This window comes from Molossus molossus, unplaced genomic scaffold, assembly GCF_014108415.1.
Source record: "Molossus molossus isolate mMolMol1 unplaced genomic scaffold, mMolMol1.p scaffold_m16_p_1, whole genome shotgun sequence".
Taxonomy (NCBI): domain Eukaryota; kingdom Metazoa; phylum Chordata; class Mammalia; order Chiroptera; family Molossidae; genus Molossus; species Molossus molossus.
In genome coordinates this window covers 126,257,556-126,272,492 of record NW_023425344.1, presented here as the reverse complement: position 1 = coordinate 126,272,492, position 14,937 = coordinate 126,257,556, and the positions used below count along the sequence as shown (strand labels likewise).

At 41.3% G+C, this 14,937-nt stretch overlaps 1 non-coding gene and 1 pseudogene across 1 annotated transcript; both read right to left on the bottom strand.

The window, feature by feature from the left end:
* Nucleotides 1-1,519: 1,519 nt before the first annotated feature.
* Nucleotides 1,520-2,015, bottom strand: LOC118616064 (annotated as a pseudogene).
* A 7,231-nt stretch (nucleotides 2,016-9,246) lies between these two features.
* Nucleotides 9,247-9,406, bottom strand: LOC118620859. Its single transcript, XR_004957555.1, has one exon. It is a non-coding gene; the product is annotated as a U1 spliceosomal RNA (small nuclear RNA).
* Nucleotides 9,407-14,937: the final 5,531 nt, after the last annotated feature.

Genomic DNA, 14,937 nt, shown 5'->3' with positions numbered 1-14,937 from the left:
TAGAGACTTAGTTTGTGTCCTAACATGTGGTTTATCTTTGAGAATGTTCCATGTGCACTTGAGAAAAATGTTAATTCTGTAGTTTTGGGATATAATTCTCTGTAGATATCTATAAAATCCATTTGGTTTAGTGCATCATTTAGGGTCTCTCTTTCCTTGCTAATTTTTGTCTAGAGGATCGTTCCAGTGATGTCAGTAGGTTGTTGAAATCCCTTCCTATGATTGTGTTGCTGTTGACTTCTTATTTGAAGTCCTCCAGAAGTCTTTAAATGTATTTTGGGTGCTTCTATATTGGGTGCATATATGTTAACAAGGTTATATCCTCTTGTTGTATAGATCTTTACAATATTATGCCATGACTGTCTTTGTCTCTAGTTATAGCCTTCATTTTTTTTTTTTTTTATCCTCACCTGAGGACATTTTTGCATTTATCTTCAGATAGAGCAGGAGGGAGAGAGGGAAGAAGAGAGAGAAACATCGATGTGAGAGAGACGCATAGAGTGGCTGCCACCCACACAACCCCAACCAGGACCAGGGACGAACCACAACCAAGGTATGTGCCCTTAGCGGGAAACGAACCCAGGCCTCCTTGGTCCGCAGGCTGATGCTCCAACCACTGAGCCAAACTGGCCAGGGCTGGCCTTCATTTTGAAGTCTGTTTTATTGGATATGAGTATTGCTACCCCAGCTTTTTTTTTTCCAATCCATTTTCTTGGAAAATTTTTTCCATCCCTTCACATTCAACCTATGTGAGTCTTTTGTTGTGAGGTGGGTCTCTTGTAAACAGCACATATAAGAGTCATGCTCTCTTATCCATTCAGCTACTCTGTGTTTTTTGATCAGAGTATTTAATCCATTTATATTTAAGGTTATTATTGATATGTACTTATATATTGCCATTTTTGTTTATTATGGTTATGTTTCTCTTTCTGTTTTTTCTGCTTATTATAGCAGTCCTTTTAACATTTTTTGGAGTGCTGCTTTGGTGCCAATATATTCCCTTAGCCTTTTGTTGTCTGGGTAGCTCTGTGTTTCACCTTCTATTTTGAATGATAGCTTGCTGGATAGAATAGTCTTGGGTCCAGATCCTTGTTTCTCATGACCTTGATTACTTCATGCCAGTCCTTTCTGGCCTGTAGTGTTTCTGTTGAGAAGTCAGCTGATAGCCTTATGGGGGTTCCTTTGTAGGTAACCTGTTGCTTATCTCTTGCTGCCTTTGGGATAGCCTCTTTGTCTTTAATTTTTGGCCTTTTTATTATTATGTATTTTGGTGTAGGCCTTTTTATGTTCTTCTTCCTTGGGGCTCTCTGTGCTTCTTGAACTTGTATGTCTTTTTTTTATTATTATTATTTAAAATGTTGGGTTGTTTGCACGTTTATAAAATATTTTGTTTACTCTAACAGATGACAAGATAGCTCCCCCTCAGTGAGATCCTGGCCTAAACATATTTGCTTTATTTATATAGCAAGAGGATAACATTAAACATGGAAGCTTTTGACTTGTGGCACTGAGTGATGGTCTACACAAGGCATCCTTCAGAAGCTACAATTAAGGATCCACCCAGCTTTTCAGCAATACAAGCCTAATTGAGGTCTTCTGGCCCATTTGCTTGACATTCATGTTTTATGCCTTGAAGTTTCTTTTTGATTGCATCCTTGGAACTCACATAGATCATTTTACTTTTCAGAGGTGCTAGCTCTGGTGCCCATAGGAAAAACATCAGCTCCTCTTTTCTGGATTCCTTGGTTTCGAAGCTTGCATCATACAACGCATAGCGGCAATCTTTCTCAGGAAGCATTCCCACAAAATGCTTGAAAGGATCAGTTATGGTTACACCAACATCTCCAACCAAGATCTCTTTGCCTTCTTCTACAATGATGCACTTTTTGTCTGCACTGAAACAAAAATGACAGCCTTCTTTCCTTTCTTGATTTCTTCTGGTGTGCAACACTTCCTAACTTTCATGTCATAAAAATGCAACATACTTCATCAGTAACTTGCACTCCTGAGGCCATCTTCACCGCAGTGGTGGCAAGGATGCAGGGCAGGGAGTCAGCGGGCACAGAGTCTGCTTAGCATCCTCCTCACAGCAGCAGGGCTGAGTGACAAAGCAAGAAAGCAATGCAGGGCGCGAGCCTGCCAGGGGAAGGGCATGCAGATGCATGCCTCGGTTTAAACAAGATTGTGCACATTATGCACTGCCCACAGTTGCTACACAGAAGGCCTGGCAACGCCCCACCCAGGTGGCCTTTGGGACTGCTTGGGGGAGAGGGTCTTCCTCACCTCCTGGAGGCTGGGGACCCCTCACCAGCTCGAGTCTGAACTTGTATGTCTTTATCCTTCACCAAGTTAGGGAAGTTTTCTGTCACTATTTCTTCAAATATATTCTTTTACCCTTGCTCATTTTCTTCTTCTTCTGGCACACCTATGATACGGATGTTGTTACGTTTCAATTTTCCCACAGTTCTCTTAGACTGTCTTCCTGTTTTTGAATTGTTTTCTATTTTTGGTTCTCTGATTGAGTGATTCTTTCAACCCTGTCTTCTAATTCAGCTGATCTGATCTTTGGCTTCCTCTACTCTGCTGGTTATTCCTTCCAATGTGTTCATTTCTGCTATATCATTCTTCATTTCCAATTGGTTGATTTTCAATATTTCTGTATCTGTAATCATGCTTTTTAACTTTTTACTCATGCTGTCGAGGTTCATCATAATTATTACTCTGAACTCTACTTCTGATATCTTGCTTAATTCCATTTCATTTGTCTCTTCTCCTATAGAATTCTCTTGTTCTTTCATTTGGGATTTGTTTCTTTGTTTCACCATTTGGCTGTCTCAGTGGGCTTTGGAGCCTTCCAAATTTTCCCTGTGGATGTTGGTGTTCTGCTGGTTGTGGCTCCCTCTGCTATGTTTGGATGAGTGTGGGAGGACCCACATTAAACACCACTGTTAAGTTTTACTTTCCTGGGTAGATTTGCAAGCCAAAGAAGGGTTCAGTTATCCTCCAGCTTTCTCCTTGAGGTTATTAGTCTCAATTACTTGAAGAGCCTTGATTTGTAGCCCTCAGCTGAGTAAAAAATTCCTCAGGTGTCAGAGGATTTCCAGCAGTTGAGCACTTTCTTACTATCAGAGTCTAGATGTTAATGAGCTTCAATTTGCATTTTTTTGGCCTGGCCTGGTGGTGTTGAATTCCTGAAGGAGGGGCCATTGCTTTTCCCCAGGGCTATGGGAAGGGGCTCTTTGAGTAATATGGCTACTGTCTTATAAGGGGGTGATTCTGCACAAAACTTCCAGTGTCCTCCCCTCCAGCTCTCTCCTGAGCCAGGCACCCTGGACTATCTCCACACAGTTCCAGTCCAGTCTGCCCTCCCTCTGGCAGAGCCCAAAGTAAGTGGATGTAGCTCATTTGGTGCTTTTTAAAAACCCCTCTTTTTCAGCAGGAACCATTCACAGCTAAAACAGCCCTCAGCTGCCATCCATTGGACCCCAGCCTACCCTCTCACACACCCACAGTTCCTACCAAGCTCAATTTGGCATCCTCTTTCTGTCCCTGGTTATACAGGTTCTCTCCCGTTGCTTTTCTGTTGGTTTTTCCTGATGATTTGTCTTTATTTTCGTTGTAATTCCAGTTTGGTCCAGGGAGACAATCTGTGTAGCTTCCCTTCACTCTGCTGTCATTTTTCTGATCTGTAAATCATTCTTTCTTTCAGTTGTGGACCGTTAATTTCTGACTAGTTCTTTTTTATGGTTTCCATGTCCTTTTTTATTTTTTTATTCTCACCTGAATATATTTTTTTAAATTATCATCAGATAGAGTGGGAGGAAAAGAGAGAAACATCAATGTGAGAGGCTGATTTCCTCCTACATGACCTGACTAGGGCCAGGAATGAACTGCAATCAAGGTATGTGCCCTTGACCAGAATCAAACCTGCAACTCATTGGTGCATAGGCCGATGCTCTAATCACTTAGTCAAAGTGGCCAGGGCTCCATGTCCTTTTGTATGCTGATGAAGTTCTCTCTAAGTCCATCTATTCTTCCACTAAGTTTATTGAGCATCCTTATAACCAGTGTTTTGAACTCTGCAACTAGTAGATTGCTTGGAATTTTGTTCTCTTCTTTCATTTGGGACAAATTTCTGTATCTCCTCATTTTGGCATCCTCCCTGTGTTTGTTTCTATGTATTGGGTAGAGCTGTGCTATATCTCTCAAGGTTGGAGGTTGGTAGAATAGCCTAATGTAGGAGGTGTTCTGTAGGCCCCAATGGCATAGCTTCCCTATTCACCTGAGCTGGGCAATCCGGGTGTGCCCCCCCATCCCATGTGGGCTGTGTATACCCTTCTGCTGTAGCTAAGCCTTGATTACTGTTGGTATGTCAACAGAAAAGATATATCCCCAGGCTGATATTCTCCAAGGATTGGCTATGACCACCAAGAAGGAACATCTGTGCAAGGGTCCACCCCCCAGAGCAGAACTTACGTCAGCAGGACTCTGGTGCCATTGAGTACCCCTTTGAGTGTGTCACTTGTGGAGGTGGTTCGATGGTGCTTCAGTGTGACCTGAAGCTGTCCATTATGTGTGCTGGCTCTGGGGCCTCCCAGGAGGTGAAGGCCAATGTCGCTGGTTCTGTTTTGTCTGGGGCCACCTGGCATGAGCTACAAAGCAATCCGCAGATGGCTGCTACTTGTGCTTGGATTGGAGGTGCCCACGTGAGGCCAAGCTGTGAATCAAGGCTGGCTACAACTAGTGCCAGGCCTGGGGCCACTTAGCAAGAAGTATGGGGCACTCTGAGGCCAGATGCTGCTTGTTTAAGATATTTTAGAAAATTCTGAAACATGAGCCAAGATAGGCCATTCATATGGAAAAACCACTGGAAATAGCTTGGGTGGGCCTGCAAGTTGATCATGGGGTCAGGAGTCTCAGGGAATGACCAGTGCAGGGTGAAGTGATGATTGTTCTGTAGTTTATACCATCACATTGTAGGGTAGGGTTCAACATATGAATTTGAGGGAACATAAATATCTGTCCATAACACCATAGTAACATGGTGATCAAAGGTAACACCACCTGTAATTGAATAAACCAAAATCATGTGCCACCCAATGAGGTGCCATGAAAAGAATATGGCGTCACTATATTCCTGCCACAGATACATAATAACTGTTAGATCCCAAGGGAGGAATGTATGAGGCCAAAGTGATGCAGGAACAGAATTATATTCAGGACATCTGTAAAGCAGATGGGCTGAGTCCAAAATGGCATCAGCCCCAAACTGGCCAGGGCTTGCTGCTTATAAAGAGCTTTGGGCAAACTTTCTTTTGGCAGGCACTTTAGGGTATGTACAGGAACAAAGACCAGGCAAACAAGATGGTAGTTTCTCAACCGAAACTACCAAGGGTCAGGTTCCTATACCAGTAAGGGATGGGCAGTGAAAAATGACAGATCATATCTACAGAGGCACTCCTATGGCAGGGTGCTCTCTGGCCTAACAATAACTAAAGATTCATCAAATGAAGAAACATCAGAACATCCTACAAAACAACTGGTCTAGTAATTTTCAAATGTGTTGAGGTCTTAAAAGTCAAGGAGAGACAGAAATTATTTCAAATTGAAATAGACTAAAAAGACATGACAACTCCATACACTATGTGACACTGACCCAGATCCTTTTGTTATAAAGGACACAATTGGAGCAATGGGTTATTCTGAAATGGGGTTTGCAGATTGGGTGTGTGGATAAAAAGGGGCCACATGCTAACCTGACAAGCTTAGGGAAGGCCTGAGTGGTGGCCTTGCAAACTCAGAGACCTAAAGTAACCGCAAAGGATGGTCTGAAATTAAAACTTTTTAACTAAAAGCAGTTTATGTCAGGTAGTCATGTCCTAGGCTAGAATCTTCCCTGATAAAAGTCAATCTTTACCTTAATTGAGCCTATTATTGTCTTTTGCATCTACAGTAACATATAGTAATATACCTTTGAAATATCATGGTAACTTCCCTTAGGCCCCTCAGGCACAACCAATGCACAGCCAGAGCAGAGAGAAAAGAAAACCTATAGATAGGTTGCCTCCTGCATGTCCTAGTGCCCTGACTGGGAATTGAACCTTCGACCTTTTGGTGCAAAGGACGATGCTCAGTTATTTTACTTTTTATCCAACCCCAGAGATTTCCCCACTTTGCTTTCTCCTGCCTCCCTAATCTATCACCAGTGAACTTCATGTAACCCACTTGTTTTCTCTTTTTATTCTAATGTATAATTACACTGCCATTCTCTGGAGCATTATCTCAATCTGTTGAGATTCTGCTTCCTGGCAAATAAACTCACAAAAATTCTTCACATTTTGAATATTTCTTAAGTTGACAGGTAGTAGTAACATAATATCAATTTCCTGATTTCAAGGGTTTTATTGTGGTTGTGCAGGGAAATGTCCTCATTATAAGAAATACTTGCTAAAGTGTTAAGAGGTAATGGGGCATCAGGTCAGCAATATAGTGTACTCTCAAATTATTCAAAAAAATAGTTTTTTATAATATATTCAGCTTTCCTATAAACTTGAGATTGCTAAAAATAAACCAAAAAGAAAAAGAAAGAAGAAACTAAAGAAAGCCAGATTTTAAATTCAAGTTTTTTTAATTAAAAATTAAAAACTGGAGGAAGAAATGTTTCTAACTCCTGGACCTAAACTGGAAGTGTTGAGACTTAATGATCAGTGGTGATAAATTCCCCCTGAGAAAAGGGTCAGAGGTCATTGTGCTTGCAGCTCTGAGTGAGAGAGGGTTTTCTAAACCTGAGTGCTAGGTGGCTCCCCACAAGCCCACACACAGCTGTCCACAGGAATGGCTCTTTTCTGCACATTTTAGCAGTTCACAGCTATGAGGAGCCTGGTAATTATAGTCCACTGTTCACTGACTTAGAGGAAAGAGTGGGAAGAAGATTGCCTGCTGGGAGATCCCCATGATATCCCCTCTTTAAACAACTGCTTTTCCAAATAAATGTTGGAGGGGCTGAGTGAGAGGAATGGACTGACCAGCTGGCTTAGCTGCTTCAGGCCCACACAAATGCTCTTCCTTCATGTGAAATGGGTATATTATACTTCATTCATCCATTCTTCAGTTGATGGATATTTGGGTTTTCCCTCCACCTTTGTTTTTAGTATTATGAGTAATTCTGCTATGAACATTAAGGTACAAATCATAAGTTTTCAATTCTTTTGGGTATATACCCAGGAGGGAATTGATTGATTATAGGGTAATTCTATTTTTAAATTTTTGAGGAACTGACAAATTTTTCAGAGAAGATGCACACATTTTTACATTCCTACCAACAAAGGATTCCCATTTCTCCATATCTTCACTAACACTTATAATAGCCATCCCAGTGGGTATGACATAGTAAATCATTGAAGTTTTGATTTGGATTTCCCTAATGACTAATGATATTAAGCATCTTTTTTATCCACTATTGGTCATTTTTATGGAAACAGAAATGTTCTTTGGGAAAATGTTTAAATACTTTGACCATTTTTTAATTCAGCTAATAGTGTTTTTATTATTGAATTATAAAATTCCTTTGTATATTCTGGATACTAAATCCTTATCAGATATATGATTTGCAAATATTTTCCCCCATTCTGTGGGTTAATTCTTCAATTTCTTATAGTGTCCTTTATCACACAAAAGTTTTAAATTTTGATGAAATCTAATTTATCTAGTTTTTCTTTGGTTGTTTATGCTTTTGGTGTCCTATCTAAAAATTTTTTACCTAATTCCAGGTCATAATGATTTACCCCTATATTTTTTCTTAGAGTTTGATACTTGTAGTTCTTACATTTAAGTTTTTAATCTATTTTGAGTTAATTTCATAAATGATGTGACATTGGGGTCCTAATGCATTGTTTTGCATGTGGATATCCAGTTGTCCTAACACCATTTGTTGAGAAGACTCTTATTTCCCCCTTAAATGATCTTGTCAAAAGCTAACATAACATAAAATGTAAGAGTTTAGCCCTGGTTGGTTTTGCTCAGTGGTTAGAGCGTCAGCCTGCAGTCCAGAGAGACCCGGGTTCGGTTCCCGCTAGGGGCGCGTACCTTGGTTGCAGTTTGTCCCCAGCCTTGGTTGGTCATGCAGGTGGCAGCCACTCGATGTGTCCCTTTCACGTCAATGTTTCTCTCTGTCTCTCTGTCTCTCTCTCTCTGTGTCTCTCTCTTTCTCTCTCTCTCTCTCTTCCTCTCTCTCCCTCCCACTCTATCTGAACAAAAAATGGGAAAAAAATGTCCTCAAGTGAGGATTAAGAAAAAAAATTGTAAGAGTTTATTTCTGAATTCTCAAGTCTATTCCATTGATCTGATGTCTATCCTTATGCCAGCAGCACACTGTCTTGATTACTATAGTTTTCTAATAATGTTTAAAATCAGAAAGTATGAGTCCTCCATTGCTTTGGGAAGTATTGCCACATTATTATTTTTCATTTATCCTCATGCGAGGACATTTTCCCACTTTTTATTCAGATAGAGCGGGAGGGAGAGAGAGAGAGAGAGAACCATCGACGTGAAAGGGACACATCGAGTGGCTGCCACCCACACAACCCAATCAGAGCTGGGGACAAACTCCAACTGAAGTACATGCCCTTAGCAGGAACTGAACCCGGGTCTCTCTGGACCGCAGGTCGATGCTCTAACCACTGAGCCGAACTGGCCAGGGCAAGTATTGCCATATTAAAAATATCAAGTCTTCCATGAACATGGGATGCTTTCCCTTTTGTTCTGTAGTTTTCAGAGTACAAGTTTTTAACTGCCTTGGTTAAATTTATTCCTAAGTCTATTATTATTTTTATGCTTTTATAAATGAAACTGTTTTGCCCTGGCCGGTTTTGCTCAATGGTTAGAGTGTCGGCCTGCGGTCCAGAGATTCCCAGGTTCAGTTCCCGCTAAGGGCACATATCTCGGTTGCAGTTTGTCCCCGGCCCTGGTGGGGTCGTGCGGGTGGCAGCCACTCGATGTGTACCTTTCATGTCAATGTTTCTCTCTCTCTCTCTTCCTCCCTCTGCCTCCCACTCTATCTGAACAAAAAAATGTCCTCAGGTGAGGATAAAATCAATAAATAAAATAAAACTGTTTTCTTAATTTCATTTTGTAATTTATTTTTAAATCACAGACATACTTCAGAATACACACACATTTGTTGAATGCAAAATTCTTTGTATATAAAACTGCATGTTTATTAAATATTAAATATATATATTCTTATTACAGGCGAGAATGTAAAAATAGTGACCCACTACCACAAATTATGCAGTCGAGTTTCCCACATTTGGGGAAATCGCAAGGGTCAGCACATCTGGAGTGCAACAGACAAGCCTCACCCTGGAAAAACCACCCTCTAGACAAGCAGTTCTCAACCTGTGGGTCGCGACCCCTTTGGGGGTCAAAAGACCCTTCCACAGGTGTCTCCAAAGACCATCGAAAAACACATATTTCCAATGGCGATTCATAACAGTAGCAAAGCTACAGTTATGAAGTAGCAACAAAAATAATTTTATGGTTGGGGGTCACCACAACATGAGGAACTGTATTAAAGGGTCACGGAATTAGGAAGGTTGAGAACCACTGCTCTAGACCATAGCATCTCCCCTGCCAGGTAAGTATCTATTGAACTAAGTTTAATTTATCTGTTTTTACTTGCCTTTTTATCTAATAGACTGGTCATTCTAAGCAAGATATATTAAAATCTCTTATTATTGGCACCATGTTGACAGTCTTTGAAGCTCGGGATCAATGACTATACTAGTCTTTCCTCTTTTATGTATGTTTGGAAATTTCCATTAAAAGTTTATTTCTTAAATATCCAACTACAATCACATTTTTATCATATACTTTTTGCATTTCTAATCATTTTTGCGTTATATGTTTAGCTACTATGTTGTTTGGTAGATATAAATTTATACCAGATATATCTTTTTTTCATAAAGCCTGCCTTTATGAAAGGACCTTTCAATTTTGTTGTGTGATCAGATCTCATCAGAGAGATGGCAGCAGGCAGGACCACAGAGTGGATGAGTGTGTGAGAGAGTGTGAGTGGACATGAAGGTGGATGACCAAACCCAAGCAGTGCAGAGACATGGAGCAGAAGGTTCCTATGCTGTGGATAGGAGCAGCCAGCTACCGCGATAAGCAGCCCTTCAGGGCACTTTTCCCTGAGCAGCAAAGAGGTCCTACCATTTTGGAAGATCCCGGGTCTTCCCTGAGAGGAGGCAGTGGCAGCAGCTAGAGCCCAGCAACCTGAGCCCACCAGCGCACCTGGCACCATTGGACCAGTGGACACTCTGTGTCAACACAGACTGGTGCACAGTAGTGGAGCTCCCAAGCTGCTGGTCACAGAAGCTGCAGACAGCCTGGAGCCCAGCACCATCCCCCATAGTAGCAGCCTGACCAGAGTCCAGATATACCCCCAGCAACAGAGGCTAGGGAGCAGACATCCATCCCCAGGCAACACAAGCACAGACCAGAAGCAGAGACCCATCCCCAAAAAACTACAGCAAAAGATGAGCAGGAGTTGAGCCCCATGGAGCAGTAGCACTCCCCAGACGACAGCAGTGGGATCTGGGGCTCCAAAGAGGCCGATGCAGTCCAGTAGCCCACAAGAGCAGTGAGAGCCCAAGCCCGAGAGAGACTGGTGCGATCCAGCTGCCCGCCCGTGGGAACTGCAGGGTGCGGGAGCACCAGAGAGGCCTGTGCGACCCAGCAGGGACTATGTGATCCAGTTACCTGTGGGACCTGCGGGGTGCTGAAACACCAGAGAGGCCTGTGCAACCCAACAGAGACTGTGCCATCCAACTACCCACGGGACCAGTAGGGTGTTAAAGTTCCATAGAGGACTGTGCAACCCATAAGGGACTGTGCAATCTAGTTACCCACGGGACCTGTGGGGTGCTGAAGCACCAGAGAGGCCTGTGCGACCCAGCAGCCCATAACATAGGCATAAAACCGGGTCCCCAAAGGGACTTTGCGGACCAGTTACCCGCTGGACCTGCAGGGTTCTGGAGCACCAGAAAGGCCTGTGAGACCCAGCTGCATACAAGATAGGCTTAGAGGATGTGAAAATGGAGGCAGAGTGAATAGAAGCCATGCAGACGATCTCCCAGGACCAAACGGGAATTACAACTAAAATAAAGATGAATCCTCAGGAAAAAAGCAACAGAAAAGCAGCAGGACAGGACCATATAATCAGGGACACTGGTAGGATCTGTGGAGGCGCGAGAGGATGGCAGGCTGGGAATCCACAGACAGCAGCAGTCTTAGTGTGAGCAGCACCCTTGGGGAATAAAGACCAAACCCACTCCACAGCGCAGAGAGCCTGACAGAGAGTGGGATTAAAATAGCCACAGCCACTCACCTGGGGCTCTGGCAGAGGGAGGGCAGACTGGGCTGGAACTCTGTGGGGACACACGGGATTTGGAGGGGACTCAGAATTTTTTCCTGAGTTGCAGCCACAAAGAATGGTGGCCCGTGGGCTCTTTCCCTGAGCTATGGGGAAAAGTGCAGTCCCCCCGCCCCCAAGATTCAGCCTTTCCCAGGTGAGGCAAAGAAATGAAAATTTAGGCTCATTAACAACCAGCATCTATCCCACCCTCTGGAAATCCTCTTATGCAGAACACCAGGGTTACATTCCAAGCCACTGAGTTACTGAGACTACGAGCATCCAGAGAAAAGCTGGAGGATAACTGAACCTTTCCTGGGCTTGCAAATCTACCCAGGAAAGTAAGACTTGACAGTGGTGTTTAAAGTGGGCCTGCCCAGGCTCATCCAAACCCAGTAGAGGGAGCCACAAACAGGAGAACACCAATACGGACAGGGAAAATGTGGCAGGCTCCAAAACCCACTGAGACGGCCAAAATGGTGAAACAAAGAAACAAATCCCAAATGAAAGAACAAGAGAACTCTATTGAAGATGAGGTCAATGAAATGCACTTCAGAAAATTATCAGAGGTAGAGTTCAGAGCCATGATCTCGAGTAAACTCAACAGCATGAGTAAGGACATCAGCACAATGAGTAAAGATATAGAAACATTGAAAACCAACCAAATGGAAATGAAGAATGACATAGCAGAAATAAAGAACACATTGGGAGGACTAACCAACAGACTAGAGAAAGCTGAGGAACTGATCAGTGAATCAGAAGACAGGGTAAAAAAAAAACAACCAATCAGAAAACCAAAATGAAAAAACTATTAAAAAACAGGAAGACAGCTTCAGAGAACTGTGGGACAACTGGAATCGTAATAAAATTTGCATCATAGGAGTCCCTGAAGAAGAATATAATGGGCAAGGGTTAGAGAATATATTTTTTTAAATAGTGACAGAAAACTTTCCTAACTTGGTGAAGGAAGAAGGTATTCAAGTTCAAGAAGCACAAAGAGCCCTAAGTAAGAAGAACCCAAACAGGCCCACACCAATACATAGTAATCAAAATGCCAAAATTAAAGACACAGAGAGAATTCTAAAAGCAGCAAGAGATAAGCAACAGGTTACCTACAAAAGAAACACCATAAGGCTTTCAGCTGACTTCTCAACAGAAACACTACAGGCCAGAAGGGAGTGGCATGAAGTAATCAAGGTCATGAAAAACAAGAATCTGAATCCAAGACTACTCTATCCAGCAAGGCTATCATTCAAAATAGAAAGTCAAATAAAGAGCTTTCCAGACACACACAAAAAAGTCTAAGGGAATATATTAACACCAAACCAGCACTGCAAGATATGCTAAAAGGACTGCTGTAATTAGTAGAAGAAATAGGAAGAAAAATAGAACCACACTAAACAAAAATGACAATAAATAAGTACATATACATTATCACCTTAAATGTCAATGGTTTGAATGCTCTGATAAAAAGACACAGAGTAGCTGACTGGATAAGAAAGCATGTCTCATATATATGTTGTTTACAAGAGACCCACCTCACAACAAAAGACTCACATAGGTTAAAAGTGAAGGGATGAAAAAAAAATCTTCCAAGCAATCAGAAAGCAAAAAAAAAAAAAAAAAGCTGGGGTAGCAATACTCATATCTGATAAAGTAGATTTCAAAATGAAGGCCATACTAGAGACAAAGAAGGCCACTACATAATATTGAAAGGATCTATCCAACAGGAAGATATTACCTTGGTAAACATATATGCACCCAATATAGGAGCACCAACATATATTAAAAATCTTCTGGAGGACTTCAAAGAAGAAATCAAGAGCAATACAATCATAGCAGGGGACTTCAACACCCCGCTGACATCACTAGATAGATCCTCTAGACCAAAAAGTACAAGGAAACACAGACTCTAAATGAAGAGCTAGGTCAAATGGATTTAAAAGATATCTACAGAGAATTACACCCAAACACCGCAGAATTCATATTCTTTTCAAGTGTACATGGGATATTCTCAAAGATAGACCTCATGTTAGGACACAAACTAAGTCTCTACAAGTTCAAGAAGATTGAAGTCATATCAAGCATCTTCTCAGATCACAATGGCATGAAACTACAAATCAATTGCGACAAGAACATGCAAAGACATTTGAAAACATAGAGGCTAAATAGCATGTTATTGAACAATGAATGGGTTAGCATGGAGATCAAGGAAGAAATGAAAAACTTCCTGGAAACCAATGAAGATGAACACACAACAACACAAAATCTATTGGATGCAGCGAAAGCAGTTCTGAGAGAAAAGTTTATAGCAGTACAGACCTACCTCAAGAAGCAAGAAAAATTTCTAATAGACTATCTAACCTTAAAACTAAAAGAACTAGAAAGCAAATAAAAAGAAAACCCCAAGGCAAGTAGAAGGAAAGAAATAGTAAAGATCAGAGCAGAAATAAATGACATGGAGACCAAAGAAAAACAATTCAAAAAATAATGAAACAAAGAGCTGGTTCTTTGAAAAGATAAACAAGATTGATGGACCCTTAGCTAGACTCACCAAGAAACAAAGAGAGAGAACCCAAATACACAAAATCAGAAATGAAAAATGAGAAATAATAACTGACAACACAGAAATACAAAGGATTGTTAACAAATATTATGAATATTTAAATATTACAGCAAAAAATTTGACAATCTAAACGAAATGGACCAATTTCTAAAAACACATAGTCTCCCAAAACTGAACCGGGAAGAGATAGAAAACTTGAACAGACCAATAACAACTAAGGAAATTGAAAATGTAATCAAGACTCTCCCAGCAAACAAAAGCCCAGGCCTGGATGGCTTCACGGGGAAATTTTACTGAACATTCAAAAAAGAACTAATACCCATTCTCCTCAAACTATTTCAAAAAATTCAAGAAGAAGGAAGACTTCCAAACTCGTTTTATGAGCCCAGCATAATTCTAATTCCAAAACCAGAAAAAGACACTACAAAGAAAGAAAACTATAGGCCAATATCCCTGATGAACATAGATGCCAAAATCCTGAACAAAATGCTAGCAAATCCAATCCAGCAATACATCGAAAAAATTATTCACCATGACCAAGTGGGATTCATCCCAGGGATGCAAGGCCGGTACAATATTCGCAAATCAATAAATGTGATACACCACAGAAACAAAAGGAAAGACAAAAATCATATGATCATATCAATAGACGCTGAAAAAGCATTTAACAAAATCCAGCACCCATTTCTAATAAAAATGCTCAACAATCTTGGAATAGAGGGATCATATCTCGATGTAATAAAGGCCAGATATGAAAGACCTATAGCCAACATCATATTCAGTGGGCAAAAATTAAAAGCATTTCCCTTTAGAACAGGAATAGGACAAGAAAGCCCACTTTCGCCACTCTTATTTAACATAGTACTGGAAGTCTTAGCCACAGCAATCAGACAGGAAGTAAAAATAAGAGGGATCCAAACTGGAAAGGAGGAATTGAAACTGTCATTATTCGCAGATA